Consider the following 16,984-nt stretch of genomic DNA (forward strand, 5'->3'; position numbering starts at 1 on the left):
CTTGTGCGGGTTGTATAAATTCCTTAATAAGTCGAGTTTCCATTTTAGTGGAGATAGCCATTTCTAGTTTCGTGTAAAATACTGAAAAACTAAAAAACTGAATACTGATTTTTTTTTTTTTTTCATTCAGTAGGCGATTCTCTCCTTATCAGTTATATATATATATATATATATATATATATATATATACACATATATATACATATCTGTCATCTTCATCTGTACTATGCTTTATGTTGATGTTTCTGGTCCTGAGGAAGAGGTTTTCACCTCGAAACGCGTAGACCTATGGAATAAAAGAAAGAGTTATCATCAACGTTTTACATCTTCATTTCGGCTGATGCGCAGCATTAACCCCCTATCCTCTCCATTTTGTATGCACATCCACGTGGGGCTGCAGCAGACGCCATTATCTCATGCGTATTAGTGGTTGTGACTGTCACAACCATTTTAGGTGAGTGTACATTTCCTGATATACCTCACTGATCTGTTGGTATTACACTATCAGCGCATTTTCAGATTTATACGGCCCATTACTCCTGACAGAACTGGTGTAACAGTCATGTTTGTAGATCACCTTGCTCGCTCTTGCCTTTTTAGCTTTGCCCATAAATTTTTTAATTAGGACTGAGATCAGTGCTTTGTGATGGCCACTCCAAAACATTGACTTAGTTATACTTAAACCACTTTTCAACCAGTTAGGCAGTATACTTCGGGTCATTGTCCAATTGGAAGACCCATTTCCGCACGAAGTTTAAGTTCCTGTCTGATGTCTAGAGATGTTGCTTCAGTATTGCCAAATAATCTTCTTTCCTCATGATGCCAGCTATTTTGCCAAGTGCACCAGTCCCTCCTGCAGAAAAACAACCCCAAAACATGATGCTGCCACCCCTGTGTTTCACAGTTGGGATGGTGTATTTAGGCTTCAAAGCTTCTCCCTTTTTCCTCCAAATGTAACGATGCTCATTATTGCCAAACAGCTCAATTTTAGTTTCACCAGACTACAGGACGTCTCCAAAAATTAAGGTCTTTGTTCCGGTGTGCATTTGCAAACATTAATCTGGCTTTTGTAGGTTTCTTTTGGAGTAATGGCTTATTCCTGGCAGAGTGGACTTTCAGCCCATGTTGATACAGTACTCATTTCACTGTGGATAATAACACAATCTTACTAGCATCTTCACAAGGTCTTTTTCTTTTGTTCTTGGGTTAATATGCACATGTCTGACCAAAGCCTGTTCATCTCTGATACACAGAACCCATCACCTTCCTGACCGGTATGATGTCTGGACATTCCCATCTTGTTTGTACTTGCGTATAATTGTTTGTACATATGAATGAGGCAACTTCTGGAAATTGCACCTAAGGATGAACCAGACTTGTGAGAGTACAAAACTCTCTTCCTGAGATCTTGGCTGATTTCTTTGTACTTTCCCATGATGCTATGCAAAGAAGAAGTGTGTTTCAGGTGTGCATTAAAATACATCCACAGGTGTGTCTCTAGCTTAGATGTTGGAAATAAACCAAATCAGAAGCTTCCAAAGACATGACATCATCATATGGGCTGTCCTATATTGTTTAAAGGCATAGTACTCATCGTGTATGTAAACTTTTGATTTGGCAGAAAGTAATAAAAATGCCTTGAAAAATTCTCTCTCATTATTCTGGCATTTGGCATATATAAATCATTTTGGTTCCTAATTGACCTAAAACGGGAAATATTTATTCTGATTTCATGTCAGATAGTGAGAAAAACATCCATGTGTCTTTTTAGATAGTGGATGTAAACTTCTGGTTTCAACTGTATATGACTCATGTTTGTGATAAATTTACTGTAGTAAAATGGTAACATCACTACTATCATGTAGCTGAAGTGCAGCACAGATTCATCTCAACTAAAAGTCGACATTCTTAGATCAGGAATAGAACAGACATTTATAGGACATTTCATAACTTTCACAAATTCTTATGAAAAAAATATTCATCACACATTAAATCGCTGTACCCAATTTATTATATATTTTAGGAGTTAGAGTCAGTCCATTTTATACCGACAACACCAAAATGGACACTGACTGACTCCTTGACTCCAACTCCACAGGTCTGCCAGGTATGTGGAAGCCCCCTATATTTCCGTTAACCGATGATGGACCTGAGTCGGTGTTTTTGTGGGTTGAGTTGAATGCTATTTGGTGACAATTTAGGTACAGAACATTTTGTATATGTTCACATTTATCCCGTACTCTATGCTGAGAACTTATATCAATCAGAGTTTCCATCTACATCTCCAAAATAAGTGATTCAGGTGAAACCCACCCACAGATCCATTCACTAATAAGGCAGCAGAGTTACTCCTGTCTCTGTTTGGCTTTTGTGCACGTTTGAAAAGAGGCGTATAAAGATGAACACCGCCGGATCACAGGCCAGATATGAAATCAAAGTGACTCCCTCTGCCTCATTACAGCGAATTTTATATTGGGAATCGTGTCCGAATCACGTTTTTAAGAGATTTACACATAATCACCAGTGTAAGCGCTCAGTTTAGGCTGCAGGATAAATATAAACCGCACCATACTGCAATATTTGGAAGGCAGAATGAACAAAATCAACAGCAAATGAAGAAATCTGCTTTATCTATTTTTTTTTTTATGCCGTTCATCGTGCAGCATAAGTGATTAGGCGGCTTTATTCCTCCGGTCAGTACGATTACAGCGATACCAGATTTATACTGGAGTTTTTTTGGTTTGGCTACTATCACACTAAAAACACCTTTTAAAAAATAAAGGTTTTTTGCATCACTGAATTTTGAAGACTATAGCTTTTTTATTTTTCTGCCGACAGTCATGTGGGGGCTTGTGTTTTGCAGGATAAGTTGGACTTTTTATTGGTACCATTATGGGTCCCATAATATTTTTTGATCGCTTTTTGTGAGGCAGGATCAAGCTGAAACAGCAATTGTTTTTTGGTGTTTTGTTTTTTTTTTTACACCAATTACATATAACAGTGATAAGACAGGTCAGTACGATTACAGCGATACCACATTTATATAGTTTTTTTCATGTTTTGCAGCTTTTAAACCATAAAAACTATTTTATAGATAAATTAAAAAACTGTTTTTCCATTGGTGTAGTCTGCGAGCTATAACTTTTCTATTTTTTCACTGATGGAGCTGTATGGCGGCTTGATTTTTGAGAGACAAGAAGACATTTTCAGTGGTACTATTTGTATTTATATATGCCTTTTTGATGGCATTATATCCACTTTTTTGGTAGCTGTTTAATGAAAAGACAGTTTTTGCTAAATTGTTTTTTTTTACCTTGTTCATTGAAGCGGTTAACTAGTGTGGCAGTTTTATAGATTGGGTTGTTATGGATGCGGTGATACCAAATATGAATTTTGTTTTTTTTGTTTGTTTTTTTTACACAAGTATAACTATTTATTGGAATAGGTTTTTGGGGGGGGGGGGGGGGCTTTAGTTTATTTTTTTTTTATATATATATTTTTACATGTTTTTTTTTTTACTTTATAACTTAGTCCTTTTATGGGACATTACAGTACAATGCTCTGATCGCAGTTGCCAGAGCTGCACTCAGAAACTTCAGTGATCATGCTAAAAGCATGACCCCTGAACCGCTCCGTAGTCAAGTAATCTGGAGGTCGTCATGACAACGATCGGGCCCTCGCAATTACATTGTGGGGGTCCCGATCGGAGAGGGATCGCAATCTCTCTCCCAATCTATTAAGTGCCGCAATTGATATAGATTGCGGCATTTAGGGGGTTAAACAGCCAGGGAAGGCACGGGCACAGTCCCTTGCTGTGAGAGCTGGTACTCGACTGTCGGGTAAGCAGAGTTCCCAGCGGAGATCGCACCAGGCACAGCGTTGATGCCTGCACGATTGCCAGGACGTACATATACTGTACATCCAAGGTTGGGAAGTACTCCCTTTAGGATGTATATGTACATTCAAGGTCATAAAGGGGTTACATTTTTAAAAGGATAATAGGAGAAAACGAACTGTATAATTTGTTACACAATTTCTCCTGAGTCTGAAAATTCCCTATATGTGGTCGAAAATTGATTTTGAGATGCAGTGCAAAGCTCACAAGGGAAGGAGCGCCATATTGCAGTGCAGATCTTCCTGGAATGGTTTGCAGGTGCCACATTGGCAGAGCCCCTGAAGTGCCAGGACAGCAGGATACCCCCATAAGTGACCTCCTAGACCCTGAAGATGGACGATCTCGTGCATCAGTTTACTATGACATGCGTTTTACAATATCATTGCAGAGTAATTTGAGGACCTAACATGCATTTAACGTCGATGTGTGGTGCAGAAATAGTTACAGCAGCACTTTCAGTATGGTGTTTGAGAACCAAACAAAATAGGGCAATTGAGTACATTTCTAACTTTGCATAAACATTAAAAAAAAAATAAAAATGTGGTAAATGCCTATATAATGTGTCTAAGGGGTAAGGTTTCTCCTTGTGGAGTGCGACATGCCAGATTTGGTATGCCAGTATGAGGTGACAAACGCATGCAATGCTCGTCTGGGAAATTACATATGTAAATTGATTCTTGTTCTCCCAATAGGTGGCAGTAGAGTTCAAGTATTCTTCCTCTCTGAAGAGGTCATTTGCATATAATGTCCCAAAATGTATACAAGGGATCATGTGATCTAATGCTTATTTTCTGCTTTTTAATTTTCACAGTGGAAAACTTCATAATGTTACCAAGAATTACACCCACTTGGCTGTTACTGTATTCTGCTACATATTTTTTATCTGTGGATCTGGATGGAAGATGGGCAGCTTTTTCTCCCTGTGTGGAGGTATCCTAAAGGCTACTTTACACACTGCGATATCGGTCCCGATATCGCTAGTGTGCGTACCCGCCCCCATCTGTTGCGCGACACGGGCATATCGCTGCCCGTGGCGCACAACATCGCCCAGAGCCGTCACACATACTTACCTGTCCGGCGACGTCGCTGTGACCGGCGAACCGCCTCCTTTCTAAGGGGGCGGTCCGTGCGGCGTCACAGCGACGTCACTGAACCGCCGCCCAATCGCAGCGGAGGGGCGGAGATGAGCGGGACGTAACATCCCGCCCACCTCCTTCCTTCCGCATAGCGGCCGGGAGGCAGGTAGGGAGACGTTCCTCGCTCCTGCGGCGTCACACGCAGCAATGTGTGATGCCGCAGGAACGAGGAACAACCTCGTTACTGCTGAAGTAACGATAATTGGGAATGGACCCCCGTGTCGCCGATTAGCGATTTTTCACTGTTTTGCAACGATGCAAAATCGCTAATCGATGTCACACGCAACGGCATCGCTAATGCGGCCGGATGTGCGTCACGAATTCCGTGACCCCAACGACTCCGCATTAGCGATGTCGTAGCGTGTAAAGCCCGCTTTAGGCTCTGTGCGCGCTGGGAAATGTCTTTTTCTTAAGAAAAATCCGCATCCTCTGGCAGAATTCCGCACCTGAGGCAAAAACCGCACCAAAAATGCACCCAAATCCGCATGTGGTTTTGCCGCGGTTTACTATCTTTTTGCCGCGGATTTACAGCGTTTTTTCCGAAGGTTGGTCCCCGCGTTTTTTTACCATTATTTATGGAAAAAACGCAGGTACCTGTGGAAAAGAAGTGACATGCTACTTCTTTTTTTTCTGCACAAAACCTGTAGGAGGAAAAAAAAACAAAAAAAAAAAAAAACAGTGTGCGCACAGCATTTTGGATTTCCCATAGATTTTGCTGGGGAACAACTGCAGAAAGGTTATGATCAAAAACCACACCATTTCTGCAGCAGAAAATGCTGCAAAAAAACGCAGTGTGCGCACAGAGCCTTACGGTATGTTCACACGATTTTCGGGAGATGATTTTTAAGCAATCAGCTCCAAAATCCACATCAAGGTAAGTGCACACGGCGTCTTTTCAGGTGGATTCTGATGTGGAAGTAGCCTGAAAACCTGTCAAATGGTTGAAAGACCCAACGTGTCCTTTCTTCTGGTATTTAAAGTGAACCAATCACCAGGATTTTGCTACATAAACTAAAGCCAGTGCTATACTGGCACTATCATGTTGATTCTATACATACCTTTAGTTATCAGATTGGATGTATAGTTTTTGAAATACAGACAAGTAAATTTACAGAAATATACAGCTTTTTGATTGGCAGCAGCTGCTGAATATCTAATATGTGGGTCGGGTTTTGCTATGTATTCCTGCCTCTATCTGCTGCCTGGCCTCTGTAGCTGCTAGACTGTATGGGCTCCTTCTAGGTATGAGTCATTTCTGTCACATGATGGGGGCGTGGTAAAAATGCAGCTCATACAGTCTAGAACAGTGATGGCGAACCTATGGCACGCGTGCCACACTGGGCACGCAGAGCCCTTTTTGCTGTCACGCGCGCTGTCACTACACTGCGCCACTTTGAACTGTCGGTGTGATCGCGCCAGCAGTTCAAAGTGGTGTTTAGCAGAGGAGACATTTCTCCTCGCTCTGACATGCCTCTTCTCCTGGGCTGCAGGCCTGTTGCCTAGGAAACAGAGGACCGTCAGTAGGCGGCGCCGGCGTCTTGTGGCCGCGCGGGAACTGAAGTGACTGAGGACGCAGCAGTGGAGGAGTGGGGGCTAGAAGGTGAATTTTTATTTTTTCATCTTTAAGCTGTGTGCGCGGCTGTGCCAAGGTGTGGGGGGACAGAGCCAGCACGGGGCAAACATGGGAGCACGGGGCAAACATGGGAGCACAGGGCATATACAAACAGAGCACGGGGCAAACATGGGAGCACGGGGCAAACATGGGTGCACGGGGCAAACATGGGTGCACGGGGCAAACATGGGAGCACGGGGCAAACATGGGAGCACGGGGCAAACAAACAGAGCACGGGGCAAACAAACAGAGCACGGGGCAAACAAACAGAGCACGGGGCAAACAAACAGAGCACGGGGCAAACAAACAGAGCACGGGGCAAACAAACAGAGCACGGGGCAAACAAACAGAGCACGGGGCAAACAAACAGAGCACGGGGCAAACAAACAGAGCACGGGGCAAACAAACAGAGCACGGGGCAAACAAACAGAGCACGGGGCAAACAAACAGAGCACGGGGCAAACAAACAGAGCACGGGGCAAACAAACAGAGCACGGGGCAAACAAACAGAGCACGGGGCAAACAAACAGAGCACGGGGCAAACAAACAGAGCACGGGGCAAACAAACAGAGCACGGGGCAAACAAACAGAGCACGGGGCAAACAAACAGAGCACGGGGCAAACAAACAGAGCACGGGGCAAACAAACAGAGCACGGGGCAAACAAACAGAGCACGGGGCAAACAAACAGAGCACGGGGCATATACAAACAGCGCATGGGGCATACAGAGCACGGGGCATACAGAGCACGGGGCATACAGAGCACGGGGCATACAGAGCACGGGGCATACAGAGCACGGGGCATACAGAGCACGGGGCAAACATGGAGAGCACGGGGCAAACATGGAGAGCACGGAGAGCACGGGGCAAACATTGAAAGCACGGGGCAAACATGGAAAGCACGGGGCAAACATGGAAAGCACGGGGCAAACATGGCTGCAAGGATGGGAGAAACGTGCAAAGATGGAGAGAAACGTGCAAAGATGGGGAAACATGGCTGCAAGGATGGTGGAAACATGCAAGGATGGGGGTAAACATGACTGCAAGGATGGGGAAAACATGACTATAAGCATGGGTGGAAACATGACTGCAAGGATGGGGGAAAACATGACTGTAAGCATGGGTGGAAACATGACTGCAAGGATGGGGGAAAACATGCAAGGATGAGGGAAACATGGCTGCAAGGATGGGGGTAAACATGACTGCAAGGATGGGGGAAACATGACTGTAAGCATGGGTGGAAACATGACTGCAAGGATGGGGGAAAACATGCAAGGATGGGGGAAACATGGCTGCAAGGATGGGGGTAAACATGACTGTAAGCATGGGTGGAAACATGACTGCAAGGATGGGGGAAACATGACTAAGCATGGGTGGAAACATGACTGCAAGGATGGGCAAAAATATGCCAGGATGGGGTACATTTAGCAGGAAGGGAAACATGCCAGGAAGGGGTACATTTACCAGGATGGGGGATACATTTACCAGGATGGGGGGGGGGATACATTTACCAGAATGGAGGGAAACATGAAAGGATGGGGGAAACATGCCAGGATGGGGGTACATAAACATGCCATGATGAGGAAAAATGCCAGGATGGGGAACATTTAGCAGGAAGGGTGACATTTATCAGGATGGGGTACATTTACCAGGAAAGGGGATATTTACCAGGATAAGGGAACATGCCTGGATGAGGTACATTTACCAGGATGGGGTCATTTAGCAGCATGGGGGAACATGCCAGGATGGGATACATTTACAATGATGGGGTACATTTACCAGGAATGGGGTACATTTACCAGGAATGGGTTACATTTACCAGGATGGGGAATATGCTGGGATGGGGTACATTTACCAGGATGGGGCCATGATGTGGACAAATATACCAGAATGTTGGAAATATTATCAGGATGGGGGACATGTTTACCAGGATGTGGCCAGGAAGGGGGACATAACTACACAATGAAGGGGGAGGGGAGCAACTCCTACGTCTTTATAGGATTTCAAGATGTTCAGACTTTGAAATGTAGATGTGGATTACAGGGTGACATCTGATTGCATTCCATGCTAAAATCTCTGTCTAATATGCTGCAATTTTTTCCAGAAAGATTAACTGCTGTGTCTGGAAAGGGCAGGGGCTCAGCTTCAATGTGTGGTAAGCATGCATGAGCGTGATGCCCCCTGCTGAAGAGAAGAGAAGACGGCAAAGGTAAGGTTACAATCAATTATTTACATAATAGGATTGGTTGGCACTTTGGAAAAAAAATGGGTTTAGGGCTACAGTTTGGGCACTCGGCCTGTAAAAGGTTCGCCATGACTGGTCTAGAATCTACAAAGGCTAGGCTGCAGCCAGGGGCGGGAATAGAAAGCAAAAACCCAAACCACATATTAGCTATTCGGTAGCTGCTGCCAATCAAACAGCAGTGCTTTGCTTGTATTTCAAAAACTATATATCCAGTCTGACAATTAAAAATATGTATAGAATCAGCATGATAGTACCAGTATAGGAAAATCCTGGTGATTGGTGCGCTTTAAGGCTATGTGCGTACGCTGCCAATTTGCTGCAGAAAATGTGTCTAACATTTCTGCAGTCAATCCCCAGCAAAACCTACAGTGCTGGCCAAAAGTATTGGCACCCCTGCAATTCTGTCAGATAATACTCAGTTTCTTCTTGAAAATGATTGCAATCACAAATTCTTTGATATTATTATCTTCATTTATTTTGCTTGCAATGAAAAAACACAAAAGAGAATGAAACAAAAATCAAATCATTGATTATTTCACACAAAACTCCAAAAATGGGCCAGACAAAAGTATTGGCACCCTTAGCCTAATACTTGGTTGCACAACCTTTAGCCAAAATAACTGCGAACCGCTTCCGGTAACCATCAATGAGTTTCTTACAATGCTCTGCTGAAATTTTAGACCATTCTTCTTTGGCAAACTGCTCCAGGTCCCTGAGATTGAAGGGTGCCTTCTCCAAACTGACATTTTGAGATCTCTCCACAGGTGTTCTATGGGATTCAGGTCTGGACTCATTGCTGGCCACTTTAGTAGTCTCCAGTGCTTTCTGTCAAACCATTTTCTAGTGCTTTTTGAAGTTTGTTTTGGGTCATTGTCCTGCTGGAAGACCCATGACCTCTGAGGGAGACCCAACTTTCTCACACTGGGCCCTACATTATGCTGGAAAAGTTGTTGGTAGTCTTCAGACTTCATAATGCCATGCACACGGTCAAGCAGTCCAGTGCCAGAGGCAGCAAAGCAACCCCAAAACATCAGGGAACCTCCGCCATAATTGACTGTAGGGACCGTGTTCTTTTCTTTGAATGCCTTATATAATATAATGTCTATATAGGAAAGCACTTTTTGCCCGGCTGGCACCGGTTATAAATGTATATTCCTTGGTCTCTGTTCCTGGCCTGGAGCTTTGTCCTTCCCTGTATCCCTGAGCAAGACTTCTGCAGATAAGTTTTCAGTTTTTGCCTTGCTTCATGGTTTACACCTTAGCGAGTTGTTTTTTCCTTGTTTTGCTTTGTGTCTGTTTTCTTGCAGGTGAAGTTTTGTTTCAATTGTGTTGTGAGCATGGGGGTTTCCCCTGTGCTAGCTCTCCTGCAGGAAAAGGGATTTTATCCCTGTCTAATTTGATTATTTGCTCTTCTGTATTTTCGTGTTCTTTTTGGTATTTTGTTCTCCCATTATTTACAGGAGTACCTGATATAGTGGGGGTGAGGTCGTATTGACCTCCAGGGCCATTTTTACTATCAGGAGTTTGGTATTTACTATCTGGGATTTTGTACTGATCACAATCAGTTCCCTTCCTTTTCTTAGTATCAAGTTAGTCGGGCCTCGCCTTTGTTAATTCTATTTTTCCTATCTGAGTATTGTGTTTAACTACATCACCGTAATCTTTGTGGGGGGCTACGTACTCCTTTGGGAAATACTCTGAGGCAAGGTAGATTTCCTCATTTCATTCTGCGAGGCATAGCTAGTTTCTCAGGCTGTGACATGGAGTCTAGGTTTTTAGGAACGCTCCACGGCTACTTCTAGTGTGGTCTGATAGGGGATAGCGGACAGCCCCAGTTCCAACTACTCCTGTTTCTTGGTGTTTTTTAACCAATGGGAGTTTTTTGTAATCTTCCACTGTTACCGGATCATAACAGTGTTTCAATTCATTCAAATGTTGATGGATAGTATGTGCTGACACTGATGCACCCTGAGTCTGTAGGACAGCTTGTAATTCTTTGGAACTTGATTGGGGCTGATTCCACCATCTGACCTATCCTTCGTTGCAACCTATCATCAATTTTTCTCTGACATCCAGTGACATTAGCTAGTGCACATGGGTTGTAAATATCTTGATTATGATGCACACCATAGATAAAGGAACATCTCATCAGATCTCTGGTGATAGACTTGTAACCTTGAGATTGTTGCTATCGTTCAACAATTTTGGTTCTCAAGTCCTGAGACAGTTCTCCTCGCTTCTTTATGTTTTCCATTCTTAATGTGGCACACAATGCAGACTGAGTCAGCTTCTAGCATTTTTATCTGGTTTCAGGTGATTTTCATATTGCCCACATTTGTTACTTGCCACAAGTGAGTTTCAACGAGCATCACATGCTTGAAACAAGTCATTTACCCACATTATTGGAAAGATGTCATCAATTTTGGTCCGCCCATTTTAGGGGTTGTGTGAAATTATGTACAATTTTCCTTTTTTCTGTTTTGTTTTTCATTGTTCTAATACACACAAAGCAAATAAATGTGCATAACAAAACATGTGATTGCAATAATTTTATGGGAGAAATACTTCATTTCCTGGAACAATTTCAAGGGTGCCAACAATTTGAGCATGACGTGTGGAACACGTCTGATACATGACAACTGTTGCTACAGAAAGGGGAACACAATTGAACATCTATTGTAGTGGTCCTTTAAGGTTGTAAAAAATAAGTCAAAAATAGATATTTCTTTTTCCCCCTTTAAGGCCCTGTGCGCACTGGAAAACGGAATTTTCTTAAGAAAATTCTGCAGGGTCTAAAAGATTACCGCACCCGCTGTAAAAAAACGCGGCAAACCGGACCCGAAAACCGCATGCGGTTTGCCGTGGTTTTACCGTGGTTTTGCCGCGTGCGGGTTGGTACATGTGTTTTAATGCATTCAATGCAATAAAGCACATTGAAAAAAGAAAAAAAAAAGTAATTTCCTTCTGAGATAGATAGTAGATAGATAGATAAAGAGACAGATGGAAGAATAGATAGAGGGATAGATAGATAGATAGATAGAGGACAGATCAATCAACAATCGACACACTGCATTTCTCCCGAGCGGTAGTGTGTTCACATTACCGGCCGTGGGAAATTACCTGTGATTACCTCTGCAGGCTCGTTACATGGCTGCATTCAGTACGGTGTCAGTCGCGGCTGAATGCAAGCGACGTGGGACTTCGGTGGATTACGCCGAAGCTGTGTGTTTGGGGGGGGGGGGTGGTTAATAAAAGGGTGAAAGAGGGGCTTTTTTGTGTTTTATTTAAAGTAAAGGATTTTTCGGTGTTTGTGTTTATTCACTTTACTTACGGGTTAATCATGTAAGCTGTCTCATAGACGCTGCCATGATTAAAGCCTGGACTTAGTGGCGGCGATGCGCTGTCATTAACTCATTATTACCCTGATTGCCACCGCATCACGGCAACAGGAAGAGCCAGGGACACTCCGGTACTGCCACATAATGGATGCGACAGTCCCGGGGTTGCTGTGGGCTGATATTCTCGGCTGCGGGACGGGGGGGCCATTAACCCTGTCCCTCGCCCTACCCAGCCTTAGAATACCGGGCCGCTGCTGTGTGTTTACCTTGGCTGGACGGTAAAAATACAGCGGAGCCCACGTTTTTTATTTTTATATGTCCGTTTGATTTCTACGTTTATTCTATATGTCTGTGTGTGAGTATGATGTGTGTGTTTACTCTCTGCTCCGCTTCCTCTTCCTGTCATAATGACATCACTTCCCTGCAAACCGCAGGCAGTGATGAACATTATGTCCCGAAACCGCGAAATACCGCAGGGAATAACGCAGGAAAACGCAATGAACCGCACAGAATTTGCTGCCTGCGTTATTCCCTGCGGGATTTCCTGATTACATTGCAGTTAATGGAGTGAAATCCCGCAGCGACGTGCGGAAAAGAAGTGACATGCAATTGTTTTTGCTGCGGGAATCCCGCAGCAAAACATACAGCTGTCAAATTCTGGATAGTGCGCACAGCATTTTTTTTTCCCATAGTATTTGCTGGTGAATCACTGCAGAGATGTTATGAACATAACAAGCAGCGAAACATGCAGGAAATCCGCGGCAAAAAAACGGTAAGTGTGCACAGGGCCTTACGAATATCAATGGCATAAGGATAATATTCCGATTGCTGGGAATCCACCGCTGCACTCGATCATCCACCGCCACACTCACACATGGTTCTCCATAGCTGCATTCGATCTACTGCACTCGCACACAATCGTCCACCACTGCCATCACACACGATACGCTGCATATACACAATTTGCTGCACCCACACACACGAACGTCCCCATCACACTCAATCTGCCACACTCACCACAATGTCCACAGCCACACTTGCACACGATCTGTGGCACTCGCACACGATAGTCCACCACTGCCATTGCACACGATCCACTGTACACACACAAACGTCCAAAATCGCACTCAATCCACCGCACTCACACACAATCATCTGCCGCGCTTGCACACAATACACAGCACTCATACACAATACAATCGTCCAACACTGCTATCACATATAATCAGCTGCAGTCACACATCATTGTCCATTGCTGCACTTGCACATGATCCGCTGTGCTCACACATGATCTGCTGTGCTCACACACGATGCGATTCGCCGCACCCACACACAATCCGATCCACAGCACTCAATTGTCCATTTCTGCACTTGCCCACGATCCGCCGCGCACACACTTATGATCGCCCACCATCACACTTGCACACGATCTGCCACACTCACATATGATTGTCAACCATCACCATCGCACATGATCTGCTACACACATGATCCACCGCACTGAACGAACGTCCACAATCGCACTTGATCTGACACACTCGCATATGATCATCAACCACCGCCATCACACACGATCTGCTGCACTCCCACACAATCGTCCACCATCGGCTCGATCCTCTGCACACACACAAACGTCCAGAATCACACTTGATCTGACGCACTCGCATACAATCATCCACCACCGCCATCACACACGAGCCGCTGCACTCCCACACAATCGTCCATCGGCAAGATCCACTGCACACACACGAACGTCCACAATCGCACTTGATGGGCCGCACTCCCGCACGATCGTCCAGCTCCCCACTCCCACCCGACCGTCCAGCGCAGCGCTCCCACCCGACCGTCCAACGCAGCGCTCCCACCCGACCGTCCAACGCAGCGCTCCCACACGACCGTCCAGCGCCCCGCTCCCACACGACCGTCCAGCGCCCCGCTCCCACACGACCGTCCAGCGCCCCGCTCCCACACGACCGTCCAGCGCCCCGCTCCCACACGACCGTCCAGCGCCCCGCTCCCACACGACCGTCCAGCGCCACGCTCCCACACGACCGTCCAGCGCCACGCTCCCACACGACCGTCCAGCGCCACGCTCCCACACGACCGTCCAGCGCCACGCTCCCACACGACCGTCCAGCGCCACGCTCCCACACGACCGTCCAGCGCCACGCTCCCACACGACCGTCCAGCGCCACACTCCCACACGACCGTCCAGCGCCACACTCCCACACGACCGTCCAGCGCCACAATCGCGCACACATACACGTGACCCCCCCACAGTTACCAATGCCCGCGTTCTTGGGATCAGTGTAGTCCCAGTGGTCACTCCCCCAACCATTGAGAAGTTATTCCATATTCAACATATAACTTCCGCACTTGAGAATACCCCTTAAAACTGCATGTAATTAAAAGGGAGAAATGGCCTGGTATTCAACTGGTTAATGAGCAAAGCAGCTGAATTTGTGGCTTAAGATTACATCATGAGGATGAGCGCTATACATGTCCCGTCACTCTCAGCACTACACCCGTGTGTTACCGGCAGCCCACACAGTGTGGGCCATCACAGAGCGGAGGGCGAGCTCATCTGTGTGCCAGTCCAGCAGAAGGGAGCATTCACTAGAGCGGGCAGGTCTGTCTCCACACGGCGGCCGGAGCAGCAGCTCTTCCCACAAGTGTGCGCTCATAGCAGGCCTGCGAGCCGTGACCTGCACGGTAACGACCTGAGCGACAGTAGGACGAGGCTACCTACCTGTACACACCCACGTGGCACTGTGAACCACCGGCGGCCTGTACCACCTGCAGGACACCCCCGGGAGAGAGGTGCAGGGGCCCAGAGAGAAGATACACAACTTTAGGGATTCAAGAACGTCAACTCCGTTTCCACCAATCGCTACTCGCACAGAAGACACAGCCTTCCCTCTCAGCCAATAGGAAGCAGGGAGGTAAGCGCATCCCTGTTGTGAAGGCCGTCATTGAGGGCAATGTGATCTGCGCTATGACCTAACATGCACTGCGACTCCGCCCACCGCTCTAGTGCTGGGCTTGTCATAGGCTGGAGGGGATCTCAGGCTGCTAGTGTCAGCTGCTGGTCAGAGGGACACGTGTAGCTGCAACTATATAAAGACAACATGGAAGGAAAAAGAACCAAACTGACCTGACAATGGTCTGTGGGCAGCTGTAAAGCCAGGGCTATATCCCCTACTATACACACGGGGTCGCCAATTTTCCTGAGGGGCCACATGAGAGACGTGACTGGTGTGGCAGGCTGACCCAGTAGGCTGATGATAATTCTGCTCAATATTAATCTAATATCTAAAGCTGGATGTGTGTGCGCGTGTGCGCGTGTGCGTGTGTGTGTGTCCGGGATTGGTATCTGCATCGTCGCAGCTACAGCCACAAACTTTTGCACACTCACACATCTGGACCCCGAGAGCTTCAGGCTATGTTGTGAGGCGAAATTTTAACCCCGCGCGTTCCAATTTACCAATCAATTTTGCCCCTATTTACATAATGGGGAAAAAGTGAAACGAAAAGTGTTGGGGGCAAATTGACAGCTGCCAGATGTGAACAAGGGGGACTTAAAGAATGAGAGCGATGGCGCCAAAGAGTATATACCGTACAGTTGCTAAGGTGGGGCCCCGACATGGGATACTCACCACACTCAAGGATATGAACACACACACAAAATGCGCCACACACTACCATGTGCTGGAACACATATACCACCCTCAGCACACATTTCACCACACATGCACCAACCTCGCCACATAATCACTCTAAAACACACACAAGTCTGGTACATTTGTGTCGCCCAGGGATAAGGGGTACTCAGATCCGGGCCAAGGGGTCACTTCTGTGAGTATCACGGTGGCGTGACCCGGTCTGTGATCCCAGGCTCCACAGCAAAAAGGGGATTAGGTAAGGGAGATTGTCTGTGACGCCACCCGTGGGTTGCGGTGATAAGATGGCACCGCCGCTGCCTCTGGGGACTGTACCCGGGACTGATGGTGTGGGGCAGCAAGATGGGATCCCCTCCACCGGTAGGGGAGGTGTAGTCCCGCGGCCCAGTTGGGAGTTGTGGTGGTGGCAGGGATTGCAGGGAATAGTACACTCACAATTCGGTTATTGTGGTGCTGGATGAAGCTGGCGCCGCATCTGGGGCAGACGTCCGGTCGGGTGCTGCCGCCGGGCGGACTGCCGAGGCCGATATCATCACCGTTGCGGCCGGGCAGACTGCCGGAGCCGACGTCATCTCTGTTGCGGCCGGGGATGATGTCATCAGGGTTGCGGCTCGCTTGTCCAGGAACGGTATTAGGCAAAGTCCTGGTGACCCTGCCTTTACAGTCCTGGTTACATGTCGCAGACTCCACCTTCTTGCTGCTCCCCCTTGGTACTCGGGAGCAGTCCTTCTAGCAACTTTTAAAGTTTTTCTTTCGCTTCCGGTCCTCCGGAGCTTCACTGCCACCCATGTTCCCAGGGGGCGGAGCCTCTTTTTCGCGCCCATTGCTCTGGGAAGAAGGCGCCAAGCTGTTGTTTTTGGAGCCTAAAACTTCGGGTCTTTTCCTCAGCGGGACACCGCTGACGGACGAGACAAGGCGCACTTCAACTGGTAAGTGGATGGGTTCAATCTTGTTCGTGACGCCAATTTGTGTCGCCCAGGGATAAGGGGTACTCAGATCCACATATACCACCCTCAGCACACATTTCACCACACATGCACCAACCTCGCCACATAATCACTCTAAAACACACACAAGTC

General features: G+C 46.4%; 1 protein-coding gene across 1 annotated transcript in view; it reads right to left on the reverse strand.

The window, feature by feature from the left end:
- The window catches only part of AASS (aminoadipate-semialdehyde synthase), a 151,909-nt gene extending 136,796 nt beyond the window's left edge, over positions 1-15,113 (reverse strand). The window contains exon 1 of the mRNA XM_075345058.1: positions 14,975-15,113. The gene's annotated coding sequence lies outside the window, so the exon portion shown is untranslated. The remainder of the gene's footprint in view (positions 1-14,974) is intronic.
- Positions 15,114-16,984: the final 1,871 nt, after the last annotated feature.

Source organism: Anomaloglossus baeobatrachus, chromosome 4 (genome assembly GCF_048569485.1).
Source record: "Anomaloglossus baeobatrachus isolate aAnoBae1 chromosome 4, aAnoBae1.hap1, whole genome shotgun sequence".
Lineage (NCBI taxonomy): Eukaryota > Metazoa > Chordata > Amphibia > Anura > Aromobatidae > Anomaloglossus > Anomaloglossus baeobatrachus.